This window comes from Leopardus geoffroyi, chromosome B3, assembly GCF_018350155.1.
Source record: "Leopardus geoffroyi isolate Oge1 chromosome B3, O.geoffroyi_Oge1_pat1.0, whole genome shotgun sequence".
Classification (NCBI taxonomy): Eukaryota; Metazoa; Chordata; class Mammalia; order Carnivora; family Felidae; genus Leopardus; species Leopardus geoffroyi.
The window spans coordinates 49256204-49274822 of record NC_059337.1 but is presented as its reverse complement, the minus strand read 5'-3'; the positions used below and the strand labels follow the sequence as shown (position 1 = coordinate 49274822).

Below are 18619 nucleotides of genomic sequence, written 5' to 3'. Positions count from 1 at the left end.
CAAGTCTAAACTGTTCAAGGAAATCAAAATTCTGGAGGGACCCATGAGGTTCCTCTCCCATTATTTTGACCAAAGGTAAAGGTACAAACTCCTCCCATTTTAAGAGCATTACTAATAATTTAGAAATATGCAGTTTATGGGAAGTTACAAAGGCATAAACAATCATACAAAGTTATAAAGTTAAGGTACTTTATGAAGATGATAAACTTGAAGCACTTTTCTAGACCCAGGCTTCCTTTCAGTCTTGAGTAGTTTCTTTGTCATACATTTCCCATTGCTTAGGCTTCTTGGGCATTTCAAATATAACATCTACAAGACTTAAAATCATCTTCCTGCTGTTCTTCCTATTTTTGCTATCTCAGAGAACAGCATTAGCCAAAAACAATCTGGCTATAAGGAAAAGCCACAAAATATCAACCCCTAGATTTAGGATGGCTAAAACTTCACCTTGACCCCAAAATCCACTCTTACCCCAACTTCATCATTTCCCACTTCAGTTAAGGTAACAGCTCCCTCATGGATCTCTAACATGTGATCAATTCCCTTCCAGTCACTTCTTTACAAGGCTGCCCACACTAAGTTTATCCAAAAACATAAATCTAATCATTTGAACTACTCAAATCACTTAAAATTAGTCTCCACTGCCTTCCAGATAAAACCCAAAGTCTATAATAAGAGATTCCAGAATAGGAGACATCATTTAAATGGACTCTCTCACCTTGCAATATGTTAAGATTTTGTATGTAGAACTCTATTGAAGAGAATTTTGACAGTAAGTATTACAAGCACATGGTATCACCAGAGAATACAGCACAAGCTGGTGATGATAGGATGTAAATTTACTCCATGGAGTCTCATCTCATTTATGAAGCTACTTACAGCAGAAAGACCAATTCTACATGGGTATAATTACACATTCTTCAGCAGACGGGAGGCCTAAGGTGATTACCATTTTAAATTCATTCCTTTACCCATCTGTTCAACATTTATCAAGTATCTAGGCACTTGCTAGGTATTGAAAATACCATACACCAAAGTACAAAACAGACAGGAGTTTTGCCTCCTGGGGCTTGAATTCTATTCATAGTTGAGTATTTTGAACTGCATCTGAGCCCTGTGATGGAGGAAAGCAAGGAACACTGAAAAATCTCCCAGTCCTGTTTTGTCTTCTGACAAATGACTAAATGCAAAAGGACCAATCTTCCCTCACAAATCCCAGGTTAAGTAAGAGTCACTTCCACCTCTCCTCATGATTCCCTTGTTTACTTGCCCTTATAAAACCCCTTGGTTTCCTCTCTCTTTGAGATGTTTCTCATTAAGGAACTTTCTCTATATTGCAATAGCCTGAATTAAAATCATCAATTATACTGTGCATTTCATCTTCCACAATGGAGACATTCAATAAACAATACATAAACAGCTAGAATACACAGTATATTTGATGCTATATTTCTAACTATGAAAAAAAACAAGAGAGGAGTACAGAAAATCCAAAGTTGGAAGGGACTGATTTTTAAAAACATAGTCAGGAAAAGCTTCATTAAGAAAAGTATATTTGAGCAAATATTTGAATAGGTGAGGCAATCCTTATGCGGTTAACTGGGGAAAGAGCATTTCTGACCAAACTGCAGGTACAAAGTTGGAATGAAGCCTGCCTCCATCTCTGAGGAACAGCAATGAGGCCTGTGTGGTAGAGAAGAGTGGCCTGAAAAGAAAGCAGGAAAAGATGAGGACAGAGGGCTAACAAGCACGTAGAGCCTTATAGATCCTAAGACTTTATAGCTTTCTACTCGGAGTTAAACTAAGAGTCACAGAAAATTTTTGAGGGAAGAAAGAAAACACTCTGGTAGCCTTCTTTAGACAGAACTGTGGGGGAGAGCAAAGGCAGAAGCAGGAAGATCATTTACAAAGCTACAATATCCAGCTGAGAGATTATGGTGGTTTGGACCAGGGTGGTAGCCATAAAGACAATCAGAAGTGGACAGATAACACAAATATATTCTGAAGGTACAGCTAAGTAACGACACTTCCCAATATACTGAATATAGGGTGTGAGAGAGGAGTCCTGGCCTAAACAAATACAAAAACCAAATTGCCACTGAGACAGGAAAGACTTCAAAAGCAGTAGGTTATGAAAAGAAAACTGGTGAACTATTTTGGGGCATGTTAAATTTGAGACAGCGATTATCACATCCAAGTGGAAACATCAAGCAGGAAGCTGGAGAATGAGTTTAGGGGAGTTATGGGCTAAGGACGTAAAACACTTCAGGTGGCAGTTGTCAAAAGTAATAACAGCAACGTTAATTTTATCTCAGAAAGTATAACTGGATTGAGTGTTACCTGATATGATGGTGCCCCTCATCCTTCCTGAGTAGCTACATTTTACTATGGAAAAGGGTAAGGCTTCCTATCACCATATCTTCTAGAATTAGACATGATGGAGAAGAATGGGAGCATTATTCTCCCACATGTCTATAATTCCAATGTAAGCCAACCAATGGGCTGTCAGCAAAGGTCTCAAAAGTGCTGCTGTGCTGTAAGTGGTATCAAAGATAAGGCAGTCTAGATAGCTTTCAAGAATCTATTTCTAAAATGTTTTTCAAAGGCTCTGGAACTTTCACCTCCCCAAAAGGATATCAAAATGCCTGCTTTAAACCAGATTTCATCATGAGAAAGGGAAGAGGATCCAACACCCCAACTAATAAAAAATTTTTAAACACCCTTTATATTTAATTTTTTCTCCAATAACAACACTTCAGAAATATTTTAAATGAGCCTATCTTGATCTGAAACATAAGTATTTCATTCATTGAGTCAGCATATACTTCTTGAGCAAGTACTATGTGCCATGCATGAATTATTCCAAGTGATGGGGATACAGCACAGCAGGGTGGCAAAACACCAGGACCTTCCCTGAAGAGTTCATATTCTAGGGCCACACACAAGCAGAATATATGGTAAGTCAGTTGGTGGCTAATAACTGTGGAGAAAAATAAAGCATGAAGGGAGAAAACTGAATGTAGGGATTGGAGGATAGGGATCAGAATAAGATTAGATAAGGTTAGGGAAGGTCTCCTACCAAAATATGAGGGCAACTATTTCTCCATAACCTCAAAAGGCTAACAACCATCATTAATGTCTGATCATCTCCTGAGCAAAAACTATCTTATTTTAATGCACATTCCCCAGATAAATTAGTGGGGTTGTATATCTTTCCCAATGTTTACTGACTATCCTTATTTCCTTTTCTGTAGATTATCTCATGTTCTTATGTCCACTTTCTTATTGGATTGTCTTTATTGATCTGAAGTTCTTTAAATTGGGTCACAAAATAATTCACTATTACACCCATCACAAATATTTTCTTCTAAAATGCTTCAGTTTTTTAAAAATACCTTCTATCATAAATTTTATACAGTCAAATACAGAGGATGGAGAACAGGGTGTTCTTTAGAACACCTATATTATATATCTTGCTTGCTCTTAAAAAGTCTTTCCTAATCCAAGGATGACAAAACTATTCTCCTGTATTTTCTATTAGGACTTTTTCAGTTTGGGCTTTACATTTAACTGTTTAAATCTATACATCTGGATTTTTTTCCCTTTTGGTGTGAGAAAATATCCCGATTATGGAAATTTCATACTTTTTCTATGATTTGAAATGCCAGTTTTTATTATGTAAAGTTCTATAGGGACACTTGGGTGGCTCAGTCAGTTAAGTGTCTAACTTCAGCTCAGGTCATGATCTCATGGTTCATGAGTTCAAGCCCTGCATCAGGCTCTGTGCTGACAGCTCAGAGCCTGGAGTCAGTTTCGGATTCTGTATCTCCCTTGCTCTCTGTCCCTCCCCTGCTGTCACTCTGTCTCTCTCTCAAAAATAAACATTAAAAAAAAATTTTTTTTAAGTTCTATACATTTATGAATCAATTTCTGTAGTCTCCATTCTGTTCCACTGATCTATATTCCTGTACCAATGCTGTTTTATTATGGTACTTGTCAGTTTCTCTAGTACCATTTTTCAACACTCTTCTTACTCCCTTCATAAACATATATAAACACCCAAAACAATTATATACAGGCAAAGATGAAACTGACGGCAGGTTACATACAGTACTTACTCCAATCTGACCTTGAGAATAACTATTCTCTACAAACAGTCAAACCCTTTACAGGGAAATTCAGAAACTTTCACTATCTGGCAATCACTTAAGTCTCCCTCCTGAACTATCTCACCTGGTCAAAGTAATCTACTTACTCTGTCTCCTGAATACAGAATGGACACTCATTCATCCATGTCTTCACTTACTCAAGTTACACTTCCTGGAATGCTTTCCTCCTCCTTTCTTCTCATTTCTATACTTAATGCTCAGCTCTCCTCCATGAAATTTTCCTAGATCAGTTTCTGACACAATGGTCTCTACTCCAGAGTCTACAGCATTTATGTCTTCTTAGCACAACTTGCCTAATGTAGTTTGTGTCACTTTTTTCCTTGAGTTACTCTGCTTGTTAGTATTATGTTCAAGGCTTTGTTTGATAAAGAGCTTCAACTTTAGCTCCACCCCTAAACTTGCCTGTGTTAAACTGAGCATAGTTATGAGTATTTTTTTTAATGCTGCGTATTTTCAAAAGGGATTTAGAGCCACTAAAATCACTACCTACCACAGTGAAGAGGTCAAACCAGAAAAGCTTAAGAAATCCATTATCATCTACCAATTTCACCCACTCTTCAACTTCCAAATGAAGTCTCTAGCAGCAAGGAAAGAAAATTTGATGAAACCTAATGCCACATCACCCCAGTGGTCTGACCATGTTACTGTACTTCTCAATTCTAAAAAGACCTCTTACAAAAGCATAGCAAAAATCTATTGTAAAAAATGAAAGTCTCCAGCTGGAGCTGGCTTCTGTTATCACTTCATCTTACTTTCAGCAGTCAGAGACAATACTCTTGTATCTATCAGGAGACCAGCCTTCCTGGTGTAATACTGAGGATGCTCTCAATTAAGTCTTAAAGACAGTGAAGTCTAGTTCAGATCTACGCAAAGGCATTTTACTCTAACTCTGTAGCACAGACAGCCCTCATAAAAGTGCCACACCTTAACATTACCAACATCAACTTTGCTTTGTTGTGATGCCACTGATGTACATTAAGAGTCACTTTATTTTTTTTTTCAAAAGTTTTTTAATATTTATTTATTTCTGGAAGACAGAGACAGAGTGCAAGCAGGGGAGGGGCAGAGAGACAGAGACACAGAATCCGAAGCAGGCTCCATGCTCCTAGCTGTCAGCACAGAGCCCAACACCGGGCTTGAGCCCACAAAGTATGGGATCGTGACCTGGAACAAAGCTGTACACTTAACCGAATGAGCCACCCAGGCGCCCCAAGAGTCGCTTTAAAAAAGTCCTACTGGGGGCGCCTGGGTGGCGCAGTCAGTTAAGCGTCCGACTTCAGCCAGGCCACAATCTCGCGGTCCGTGAGTTCGAGCCCCACGTCGGGCTCTGGGCTGATGGCTCAGAGCCTGGAGCCTGTTTCTGATTCTGTGTCTCCCTCTCTCTCTGCCCCTCCCCCGTTCATGCTCTGTCTCTCTCTGTCTCAAAAATAAATAAACATTTAAAAAAATTAAAAAAAAAAAAGTCCTACTGAACTCATTATCTTGTTCCTTGAAATTGTTAGTAAGCACATACTTCATTAGATTTTCAAGCATCTTCTTTACAAAAAAGATCAGTAGAAATTTCTGACTTTAGTGTTAGAAGAACTGAGCTTATCCTGAACAGGTGGCTTCAGTAACTGAAGAGTTTTCCCTCTTGATACCTAGCCTTGGTAAATAATATAGACCTCATAATGTATATTTTGACTAGAGGAATATCTTCATCCCTGGTTCCATTTCATAATTCCTACCATTATGCTGTCTCATTTTTCTCTTCTACCTGTGTTACCTTCTTCTATTTTGTCTACCTCAGTAAGTTGCTTCAGCCCTCTGGCAACAAGATAAATTCATTCATTCACGTTCATTCAGCAAATATTTATTAAACATCAACTATATGACACTGTTCTAAATCCTTTTGTTTTAAATATTATCATTTAGGGGCTCAAAACAGGTTTTGATTAGGCAAAATGCAAGGTGAGTACAAACAGAAGCAAAACATGCAGATAAGATGGGGAGGGTATTTCAGGCAAAATGAAGAGCATGTACAAAGGCAATAAAAGGAACAGGCAAAGAAAATCTTCCTCAACGGTGGTGGTACATACAGTTTATATTTGCTGCAAATTTCATTTTTTAAGTTTTACTTTTAATTTATATCCAAGTTAGTTAGCATACAGTGCATTGATTTCAGAAGTACAATCCAGTGATTCATCCCCTAATGTAACACCAGTGCTCATCCCAACCAGTGTCCTTAATGCCCCTTGCCCATTTAGCCCATCCCCCTACCTATGCCCCCTCCGGCAACCCTCAGTTTGTTCTCTATATTTAAGAGTCTCTTGGGGCGCCTGGGTGGCTCAGTCGGTTAAGCGTCCGACTTCAGCTCAGGTCACGATCTCACAGTCCGTGAGTTCGAGCCCCGCGTCGGGCTCTGGGCTGATGGCTCAGAGCCTGGAGCCTGCTTCCAGTTCTGTGTCTCCCTCTCTCTCTGCCCCTCCCCCATTCATGCTCTGTCTCTCTCTGTCTCAAAAATAAATAAACGTTAAAAAATTTAAAAAAAAAAAAAAAAAAAAAAAAAGAGTCTCTTGTGTTTTGTCTCCCTCCCTGTTTTTATATTCTTTTTGCTTCCCTTCCCTTATGTTCATCTGTTTTGTATCTTAAATTCCACCATTCATGAGTGGAAGAGATTTTCTTTCTCTAATTTCACTTAGCATAATACACTCTGGTTCCATCCACGTTGTTGCAAACAGCAGGATTTCATTCTTTTTGATTCCCAAGTAATGCTTCATTGTATATATATTCCACATCTTATCCATTCATCCTTCAGTGGACATTTGGGCTCTTTCCATACTTAGGCTATTGTTGATAGCGCTGCTATAAATGTTGGGGTGTATGTGCTCCCTCGAAACAGCACACCTGTATCACTTGGATACTTACTGCAATTGCTGGATTGTAGGGTAGTTCTATTTTTAATTTTTTGAGGAAACTCCATACTGTGTTCTAGAGTGGTTGCACCAGTTTGCATTCCCACCAGCAGTGCAAAAGGGTTCCTTTCTCTGCATCCTCACCAGCATCTGACAGGTGTGAGGTGGTATCTCATTGTGTTTTTGATTTTTATTTCCCTGATGATGAGTGATGTCGAGCATCTTTTCATGTGTCTGTTAGCCACCTGGATGTCTTGGCTTTGGAAAAGTGTCTATTCATGTCTCTTTCTCATTTCTTCACTGGGTTGTTTTTTGAGTGTTGAGTTTGATAAACTCTTTACAGATTTTGGATACTAACCCTTTATCTGATATGGCATTTGTAAGTATCTTCTCCCATTCCATCAGTTGCTTTTTAGTTTTGCTGATTGTTTCCTTTGCTGTGCAGAAGCTTTTTATCTTGATGAGGTCCCAATAGTTCATGTTTGCTTTTGTTTCCCTTGCCTCTGGAGACGTGTGGAGCAAGAAGTTGCTGCAGCCAAGGTCAAAGAGGTTTTTGCCTGCTTTCTCAAGGATTTTGATGGTTTCCTATCTTACGTTTAGGTCTTTCATCTGCTTTGAGTTTATTTTTGTGTATGCTTTAAGAAAGTGATCCAGGTTCATTCTTCTGCATGTCACTATCCAGTTTTCCCAACACCATTTCCTGAAGAAACTGTCTTTATCCCATTGGATATTCTTTCCTGTTTTGTCAAAGATTAGTTGGCCATACGTTTATGGATCTATTTTTGGGTTCTCTATTCTGTCCCATTGATCTGTGTGTCTGTTTTTGTGCCAGTAACATACTGTCTTGATGATTACAGCTTTATAATACATCTTAAAGTCCAGAATTGTGATGTCTCCAGCTTAGGTTTTTTTGTTTTGTTTTGTTTTCAGGATTGCTTTGGCTATTCAGGGTCTTTTCTGGTTCCATACAAATTTTAGTATGGTTTGTTCCAGCTCTGTGAAGAATGCTGGTGTTATTTTGATAGGGATTGCATTGAATATGTAGATTGCTTTGGGTAGTATCAACATTTTAATGTCTATTCCTCCAATCCATGAGCATGGAATATTTTTCCATTTTTGTGTGTTCTTCAATTTCTTTCAAGAACTTTTTACAGTTTTCAGTGTTGTTATCCATGGATAATATATACCCTACAGTAGTTTACACTGAAGTGAAATTGAGGCCCAAGAGAGAATCTTTGCTTTATTAATTTTCCAGCTTCTGGATCTCACTCTCCCAGCTTTTCTCATGCAACAATAAAGCAGACTAAAAGTAATTTCTCTCCCTGCTTTCAGTTTTCAGGATGCCCCACAAAGGATCAGGAAAGAACCCCCTCTTGTTAAAAATAATAACGGTATAATTATAAAATGGTATAATAATAATAAATGCTAAGCAAATAATGCAGTTAGGTTTCTCCCCCAATACTATAAACATGGAGGAGGTCAGAAAAAGGCGTTGAGGATCTTCTGAAACTGATTTTTCCATCAACATTGCACAACTTCATTTAACAGACCACGGAGTTAAATCCTTTTGGAATGACGAAAAAAGAAAAAAAAAAGATTTTTCACCTCTTTGATTAGGTTTACTCCTAGGTATTTTACGGTTTTTTTAATGGTTTTTGGTGCAATTATAAATGGGATCAATTCTTTGATTTCCCTTTCTGCCAATTCATTATTGGTGTATAGAAATGCCACTGATTTCTGTGCACTGATTTTATATCCTGTGACTTTGCTGAATTCACGGGTCAGTCCTAGCAGTTTTTTAGTGGAGTCTTTTGGGTTTTCCATATAGAGTATCACATCACCTGAGAAGAGTGAAAGTCTGACTTCCTCCTAGCCAATTTGGATGCCTTTTACTCCTTTGTGTTGTCTGATTGCTGAGGCTAGGACTTCCAATACTATGTTGAACAGCAGTGGCAAGAGTGGACATCCTGTCATGTTCCTGACCGTCTCTCAGTTTTTCCCCACTGAAGATGATATTAGCCATAGGTCTTGAGGTATGATCCTCCTATCCCTACTTTCTTGAGGGTTTTTATCAAGAAAGGATGCTGTATTTTGTCAAATGCTTTCTCTGCATCTACTAAGAGGATCATGTGGTTCTTATTCTTTCTTTTATCAATGTGATGTTATCACACTGATTGATTTACGGATATTGAACCAGACCTGCATCCCAGGTATAAATCCCACTTGATCATGGTGAATAATTCTTTTAATGTATCATTGGATCAGGTTGGCTAGTATCTTGTTAAGAATTTTTGCATCCATGTTCATCAGGGAAATTGGTCTGCAGCTCTCCTTTTTAGTGGGGTCTTTGGTTTTGGAATCAAGGTAATGCTGGCCTCAGAGAATGAGTTTGGAAGTTTTCCTCCATTTCTATTTTTTGGAATGCCTTCAAAAGAATAGGTGTTAACTCTTCTATAAATGTTTGGTAGAATTCCCCTGGAAAGCCATCCAGCCCTAGACTCTTGTTTTTTGGGAGATTTTTGATTACTAATTCGATTTCTTTACTGGTTATGGATCTGTTCAAATTTTCTGTTTCTTCCTGTTTCAGTTTTTGTAGTTTATGTTTCTAGGAATTTGTCCATTTATTCCAGATTGCCCATTTTATTGGCATATAATTGCTCATAATATTCTCTTATTACTGTTTGTATTTGTGCAGTATTGGTTGTGATCTCTCCTCTTTCATTCTTGATTTTATTTATTTAGGTCCTTTCCTTTTTCTTTTTGATCAAACTTGCTAGGGGTTATCAATTTTGTTAATTCTTTCAAAGAACCAGCTCCTGGTTTCACTGATCTGTTCTTTTGTTTTGGTTTTGATAGCGTTGATTTCTGCTCTAATCTTTGTTATTTCCTGTCTTCTGCTGGTTTGGGGTTTTATTTGCTATTCTTTTTCCAGCTCTTTAAAGTGTAAGGTTAGGTTGTATATGTGTGGCCTTTCTTCCTTCTTTAGGAAGGCGTGGATTGCTATATACTTCCCTCTTATGACCGCCTTTGCTGCATCCCAGAGCTTTTGGGCTGTGGTGTCATCGTTTTCATTGGCTTCCATGTACTTTTTATTTCCTCTTTAATTTCTTGGTTAACCCATTCATTCTTTAGTAGGATGTTCTTTAATCTCCAAGTATTCGTTGTCTTTCCAATTTTTTTCTTGTGGTTGATTCTGAGTTTCATAGTATTGTGGTCTGAAAATACCTGCAAATTTTAAATGTACCTGGGATATATCCTTCCAAACATTTTATATAAGCATTGGGGTCAAAAAGTATCCTACTTTACTCTTTCCAATTAGCTGTTTAACAAACTTCTTAATGTTTAAAAATTACTCAAAAATGACTTTAATTACTAAAAAATGTAGTGTTATATTTATCATAGTTTATTATCCTATTAATGGATGTTTAAGTTGTTGATGGGTTTTTTATCATCAATGAAAAAGAGTGATGCAAGAAAAAAGTCATCTAAGGCTTTTAGTGTCTAATAAAGATGGTTCTGTCACTATACTTTATGGTAATTTGGCAGATTCACATTTTAAAAAGTTACACTGACATAAATATTTCTGTAGTTAGATGGTGAGAAATCTCTTTCAGGAACTAAGTAGTCTTCAATAGGTTCACTGTGGGAGGAATGAACTCTCCACTGTATTTGCTTTCTTTTTTCAAAGTAGTCTAACCTTAAGTGATGGGTCAGTTTACACTTTTACCATCTACAGTGTCGACCTCATTTTGGTCCCCAAATTCTAGCAATAAATAAACCTAGCTTAGGAGACCAGTTCAGCCAGTAAGCCTTTGTGCTATGGGAAGCAGAAGTACTACCCTAGGGGAAGTTGATTTCAAGGCTTACTGGCTAGAATGGTCAGGAAAACCTTTTATTTGAAAAAGACTTAGAAAAAAAAAAAGAAAGAAAAGAAAAAGGAAAAGACTAAGTTTCTGTAGGACTTTTAAACTGTTACAGCCAATAAATCTTGCAATGTATTTTCAGCAAGCAAAGGCCAAACCTAAGTGGCTTTCCAAAAGCATCAAGGAACAAAAAATTTGACAGGCAATTCTGAATATGGAACTAAATGCTGGCTATCATTCTGGATGCTCACAACACAGCACAGAAGCTTCCCACTGTTGATGTAGAAGGTAGAGGATCAAAGAGACGCAGAAATACAGCCACTTTCACATGAAATATTTCCAAATTAAAAAAGAAAGCAAATTTCATTGTTCTCCCTATCCTGCATCCCAAAGGAAAAAACTCAGTTTTTGCCAAGTTGCATCATTCAGGAACACAACCTCCACATTCATAAACATGATGTTACAAAAGACTTTCAATGTCATCTTTTGTTTCCCTTGTAAGAGATAAGCATTATTAATATACAGCTTCTTAAAACTTTTAAGACCACCTGGTAAAATAGGGCTAAATATTTAAATGTACAAAATGAAACAACAAAAAGAATCAAAGAAATTGGAAAACAGCTTTATAATCCAGAGGTAAAGATGATCTTTTTCTGGGGCACCTGGGTAGCTCAGTCGGTTAACTATCCAACTCTCGATTTCAACTCAGCTCATGATCTCACAGTTCACACAAGTTTGGGCACCGCATACAGCTCTGTGCTAACAGTGCAGAACCTACCTGGGATTCTCTCTCTTCCTCTCTCTATGCCCATTCCCACTCAGGTTCCTCTCTGTCTCAAAATAAATAAATGTTAAAAAAAAAAAAAAAAAAAGATTATCTTTTTCTAAGCTTTACACAAAACCCAGAAATTGTAAAGGAAATTATATAAAAATATACACTTGTTTGCCAAAAGTAACTATATGTAAAAATGAATGATATACTGGGAAAATATCTGAGACATGTATGCAAGAGTTTTCAAAACACTTCAAGTGCACCAATAACCAATAAGAAAAAAGGTTAAAGCACTGAGTGGAAAATTTAGCAAGGAACATGCTCAAGCAATTTTTAAAACACATAAAGTAGTGTAAAAAGAGAAACAAGATTATTTTAATGCCTAACAAATTAACAAAGACTAAACAGGTTAGTAGGTTGGATAAGATATCGGGAAATAGGCATTGCACACAGGGGAAGTGTATACTGTTATCTTTCAGTTATGTTTTTAAAGTTTTAAAAGTAATCTCTACGTCCCATGTGGGGCTTGAACTCATGATTCTGAGACCAAGAGCCGCATCCTCTTCCAAATGAGCTAGCCAGGCGCCCCTCCTTTCACTGATAGGCAGAAAACCTGTGACCCACCAATTCCATTTCATTTCCTATTTATTTCATTTCTAGGAATTTATCTGACAGAAATGCTAACATGAGTATGAAAATATATACACAAGGGGCACCTGGGTGGCTCAGTCAGTTAAGTCTCCAACTTTGGGTCAGGTCATAATCCCACAGTTGGTGAGTTCCAGTTCCACATGGGGCTCTCTGCTGTCAACACCAGGCTTGCTTTAGATCCTCTGTCCCCCTCTGTCTCTCTGCCTCTCACCCACTTGTGTGCGCACATACACACAAGCTCTCTCTCAAAAATAAACATTTAAAAAATTGTTTAAAAATTAAAAAATATATATACACACGTGTAAGAATGGTTGACGGAGTAATTTTTACAATATAAAATTAGAAAGTAAAATGCCCACCAAGAATGAATTTATTAAAATTAAAATTTGTAGCATCTATAATTAACACAGCCATTAAAAAGATCAAGTAGATCAACATGCCTTGATATGGAGAGGTATCATTAAAAAAAGCGAGACAGAATAATATGTATAACAAAATGCTATTTATATTAACCTATGTGCGACATTAAAATTTCAGAGTATCTTTCAAATCTTAAAAAAATTTAAATTATGTGTAATACATCTGCTAAATTTTCAATGACCATTATTACCTTTATAGTCAGCAGAAAATAAACACTTTTTTTTTTTTTTATATTTTATCTTTTTTTTTTTTTTCAACGTTTATTTATTTTTGGGACAGAGAGAGACAGAGCATGAACGGGGGAGGGGCAGAGAGAGAGGGAGACACAGAATCGGAAACAGGCTCCAGGCTCTGAGCCATCAGCCCAGAGCCTGACGCGGGGCTCGAACTCACAGACCGCGAGATCGTGACCTGGCTGAAGAATAAACACTTTTTTAAAATGAAAAGACAAACCCAATTTTAAGCATAGTATATGACTGATACAAATCCAATCATCTTCTGGATGACCAGTTTCTTCAAAACAAGTTAAAGGGCTTAAGGGAGTCATAGAAAAATGTTTACTATCTGAGGTATGAGAAGTTTACTGTGGAAAACTGACACTAGAGAAGACAGCATTACTCAGGGCTTTGAGGAGTCCACAGTGCAATAATTACACCATTAAGATGTGGGTCCTATGGCTGCCCTGACTCTTGGTTACTATATTCATCATGTGAGTGGATGCAAAGATAAACATAACTGATCTTTGTAAGTAACCCTCTCCTAGTTCTAATGGAATGGAATTTCATTTAAAACACTGAAATCTGGGGCGCCTGGGTGGCGCAGTCGGTTAAGCGTCCGACTTCAGCCAGGTCACCATCTCGCGGTCCGGGAGTTCCAGCCCCGCGTCGGGCTCTGGACTGATGGCTCAGAGCCTGGAGCCTGTTTCCGATTCTGTGTCTCCCTCTCTCTCTGCCCCTCCCCCGTTCATGCTCTGTCTCTCTCTGTCCCAAAAATAAGTAAACGTTGAAAAAATAAAAAAATAAAAAATAAAATAAAAAAATAAAACACTGAAATCTATCACTAAAAATAAGTATCTGGGAAAAAATCTAGAACAGAGTAGTAATTTCACATTATCCACACCCAAAAAGAGGCACCAACACTGTTACATACAGCAGAGTACAGCAGATTAACCTTTGGATCTAGAAAATAAATTCTCTAAGAAGTGAATCAATACACAGTTTCTTCACAAATTTCCTTCTATGATGTAACATCCCTCAAACAGGGAAACAAAAGCAACTACTGCCATATTCAAAGATAAAAGTATCCTATTTTTGCCTCAATCTAAAAGAAGCCACACCTTTGATAAAAAGTTTGAAATGAGGTAAACATTATGAATTCAAACTTCAAACACTATGATGAAATTAAGATGTCTGTTAGCATGTAAACATTCCCTTCACCAGTATTCTCATTCTAAGAAAAAAATCTGAGATTGTTATATCTTAATTCTGGAAGAGCCCAAAAGAGCCAATAAATACATAAACTTGACCAGGCTCCATACTCACTTGGGGACCATGAGCCTCTGGTGGCCCCTTTTTCCCTTTTATGAATAAATACATAAATAAAACTGTTGGGTTTTGTCTTTTTGTTCTCCTTTATTCTCAAATTTTTTAAAAAATAATTTATTTTTGCTTGTTAAAAAATAAATATTCATCATATATCTATACTTTTTCTTTAATTTGTCCTAATTTTATGAAAAACAAAGGGATTTTACACTTTTCTTGTTTTCCATTTTAAAAAATATAGAATTAAATATACATCCATTGTTACTTTTTAGTAGTAATATTAGAAAATATTAGTAAAGATACTGAGTTATCAACTAATCATATAAACAGCTGTTACCAACCCAGGATACATAATGTATTTCTTTGCCTTTCACTTTCATATATATTTACTTACAGTCCTTAAAAAGTTTCTAAAAGACTTTTTTGCTTTAATATTCTATATGTCCATTTTACTGAAGTTAATCTCAAGGGTCAGATGCTATATAATAGGCAGCGCTGATTTCCCAAGAAGGTGTCTAAGCTGTAAACTATTTCTGAAAGACCAAGGCTTACACATGCAATGTATCTCTCAGAGGACCTACGATTTCATATACAGTGTAAGCTCACTGTTATGAGCCTATTATGAAATCAACTTAAACCAACATTTTAGAACACTAAACACATTTAGAACATTAAAAACATCCACTTCCTACTGTTAGAAGTTAGAATGATATGATGTGCAATTAAAAAAAAAAAATCAAAACCAAAATTAAAAGCCCAACCATAAAAGCACACTAAAGTTTCAGGACCTTTAATGCAGAAGAGTGCAAAGTCACAGTCAGGACAAGGGCCAGGTTTCCTTCAACCTAGAAAAAGCCAAAAGTTCTACCAAAATATCAAAGTAATACCCCATTTGACTTTTTTCCATCAAACTTCCCTGTCAAAAAATACATTATCACATTATCATCACACTTCAAATGCATAATATATTTTTATGTAAATGTTACTTTATGTAGACCAATAATACTATGCATGCATAGATCACTCTGCCACTTACAAAGTAATGTCTTTTTCATATCTGATTTAATCTTCACAAATACCCTAAGAAGTAAGGCAACCAGCTATTATGTACAATGTACACAGGGAAACAAAAGAGACTCATAAATTATGTGCTCAACATCATTAAACATCCTGACTCCCAATCCAATGCTCTTTTTACATGTCATCACATTGGTAACATGAACTAGAAGGTTTTAGGGTTGTGATTTATGGACAAACACTAAAGAAAAATTAGATTTCTGATTTACTGTAATGAAGGAGGAAAATCTTTGACTCACTTTACTCATTTTTTAATACTTCCTTCAGAAAACCCTACTGGCCCTTCTTTAAACACACACCAGAAGCCCTTTTTTAAAAAAAGAAAATCCCTAAACTTACCAGTTAACTGCAATCCTTCTCACATTATAGGGCTAAGTTTCATCTTAGAACTCAAACTGTAAACTTTTTTCAAGTTTATCTGATGCAATACATTGGACATATCCTTTGAAACACATTCATATCTCTAAATTGTTTTAATCTAGTCAAAACTGTAAAACTGCCACAAGGAAGTTCTTGAAAATAGAAGTTATCACATACATTATGGCAACTTCCTCACCTAACCACACAGAACATGCAAACAATCCAGCCTCTAGTAGTTCTGCATTGTTAGATGAGTCTGCATTTTCTGTTTTAAGATATCCTGGGCTTAACAGGCCTTGCTGCTGTGTCCATGTTCTTTACATGTCAGAAACTACTGCTCTAGGATCTTAGCAGCTCATACTCACCTAGCTTTTTTAAATGTTTATTTAACTTGGATAAGAATACAACTACACAGTCTAGACTACACTACAGTGGAAGCAGTTAGTAACTCAAACATGTTAATCAATTATGTTTCTTATGTCCAGTACATGGACCCAAATATCTAGTAAGATATTGAGGCAACACAACACACAAAATATACAAAATTAAAAAGTACAAAATAGTGAAAAGGATTTGGAATTTGAGGAGGAAGCAAAGCTCCAAAGAACAACAATCTAAGGAAATAAAATATGACTACTATAGCTTGAAAAACAAAAAGCTTTAGAATGGAGCTTTTGTTAACAGTTAATGGACACTTGGAGTTGAGGTTAAATCTCAATTTTTCAGGACTGATCATTGCAAACATAGATAGAATATTCCTATAGATGACCAATGTGACCCTTTCCTTATGACAGAAAACCAAATGTGGGCTAAATAATGTGCTTCTTATCCATGCATAACAGACATATCCATAATAGAAAATAAAACAAAAGTAAGCATAATCCAAAATATCAGACATATTAAACATGGTACTCAAAGTGATTCAATGAAAACAAGCTTTAAAAGCCCACATTTTGTTACTGTTTAACTTCTTTATTTCCACTGGCAAATGCTTACAAATAATAAATTCAAATTTTCCCTATCTCCAGATATTTTCAGATTAGTATGCCCATCTTTTGTCACCTGATAGATTTACAGGAATAATCAAGATTGTACTGCCTTAACGCAAGACTAAGCACTTCTGTCGTTGATTTTATTGTAAAAAATGAAAACGGATTTTTAAAAAAAAGATGACATGTACAAATAATAAGAATTATTGTCATATGTGAGGGTTCTTTTTCCTTTTAATCCACCTAACGCCCCTTCTGCACAAATAATTTACATTCAAATTGTTACTCATATAGTCTGGATGCAATAGCAGGAGCTTTGTGTATGCTTTTTGTTGTTGCCTATTTGCTTTTTAAAGTAATGTTTAAAAGGTTAACTGGAATTGCTGCTTAATTAATTTCTTTTCCATAGAAAATTTGGAAAATACCAGAAAGTATAAAGAAAAAGTCATTTGTAGTTTCACCATCTACTCACTTTTACAACTATCCTTTGAGCTTATTTCTGATCACTTCTAGCTTTACAGTTTACACAATTAGAATTATACTATTTTCTAACCTGTTTTCATTTAAAAAGTAGTATTTCCCACATCCCTGAATATTATGAGTATGATTTTTTAATTGCTTCTTTAATTAGAATCCTATTCTTAGTGTAAAGGGTTAAAAATTATGCTTAAAATAATACCTTACTCCCGTCCTTCAACTTTACGATGAGAGCTCAGCAAAGAATAGTAAACCATTCACACTAGCGTTTAAGGTGGGATAAATTAGATCCCTCTGAGAAATGTGGGACCTAATAAGATTCAAACCTTAAACTGTGAAGCACTAACAAGGATTTCAAGCGTTATCCAATGGATGTAACCTTAGCGAAGGAGGCAAATCTAAAATTCGCAGGACTCAAGTAGTTACCTTTCTTGATACGAGAGCCCCACGTCGTTTCTACATAAAGCAATTGTGAAGCAGTGCAAATTTCACCCACTCAACAAAGTACCCTAATTGACTGAGTTCATTAAAATTGGCGCTCCCAATGGCAGAGCTGGATTCATTAAACAGAGATAAATATGTAACGCATACAAGGAATTGTGTGGACAGCTGCTACAGGGGAGTTATCCATTAGGAAGACCATACTACAGAGGGTTGGTGGATGGGGAAGAGGGTAAGAAAGGATATCTGACCACTGTCAGCCTGGCGTTTAAGCAGAAATCTCAGCCGCATTATTTAATATTTAATCTTTCTATTCCTGGCATCACGGGGCTCAAACGTCACCAAAAAAGATGGACCGAATGAAAAACCCGGCCGGGTGACGCACGTAACATCTTACCATATGGATGCTCAACAATCAAGACCGAGAAGCGCCCCAAGCCAGCCCAGTGAAGGAAGGAGTGTCCCCCGGGTTATACACTACCCCACGCCCCGGACACGCCGTTCGGGTCTGCCAGCGGGCATCTGAGGCTGCAGGACCTCGGCACCCGACGCCTCAAAGGCCGGTTCAGGCCCGGGGGGCTGCGGACTCGCGTTCCGAGACCACGCGCGCGCCTGCACACACCAGGCTCCAGGAGTCGGTCCCCGCCGGAGCAGACCCCAGTCCGAGCAGCCCCAGCCTCACAGAAGACCCCGCCTCTGCCTCCGGCAGAAGAGGGTGCTGGTCAGGGCCCGGACCGGTGGCCGCTACTCCTCTCCCGGGGTCCCAATCCGCCCAGGGCCGTACCTGAACGAGCAGTGCCACCTCCGCCCGACTGCGCTGACTGTCGCGGTGGCGGCGGTCACAGCTCCGAGCACAGTGACGCCTCTCTTAAAAACAACAACCTGCTCGCAGGCGTCCGCAGCCGGGAGGCGGTGGCCGGCGGAGCGACGCAACGCATGCCGGGACTCGTAGTCCCGCCTGCTCC

General features: G+C 37.6%; 1 protein-coding gene across 9 annotated transcripts in view; it reads right to left on the bottom strand.

The window, feature by feature from the left end:
* CCPG1 (cell cycle progression 1) overlaps positions 1-18546 on the bottom strand; it is a 42683-nt gene extending 24137 nt beyond the window's left edge. For 8 of the 9 annotated variants that reach the window (XR_006704681.1, XR_006704682.1, XM_045449670.1 and 5 more), the window contains exon 1: positions 18439-18546. The gene's annotated coding sequence lies outside the window, so the exon portion shown is untranslated. Of the gene's footprint in view, positions 1-15726; positions 15802-18438 lie in introns of those variants that run through there. The other variant, XM_045449675.1, reaches the window with a different exon arrangement.
* Between the last annotated feature and the right edge of the window lie 73 nt (positions 18547-18619).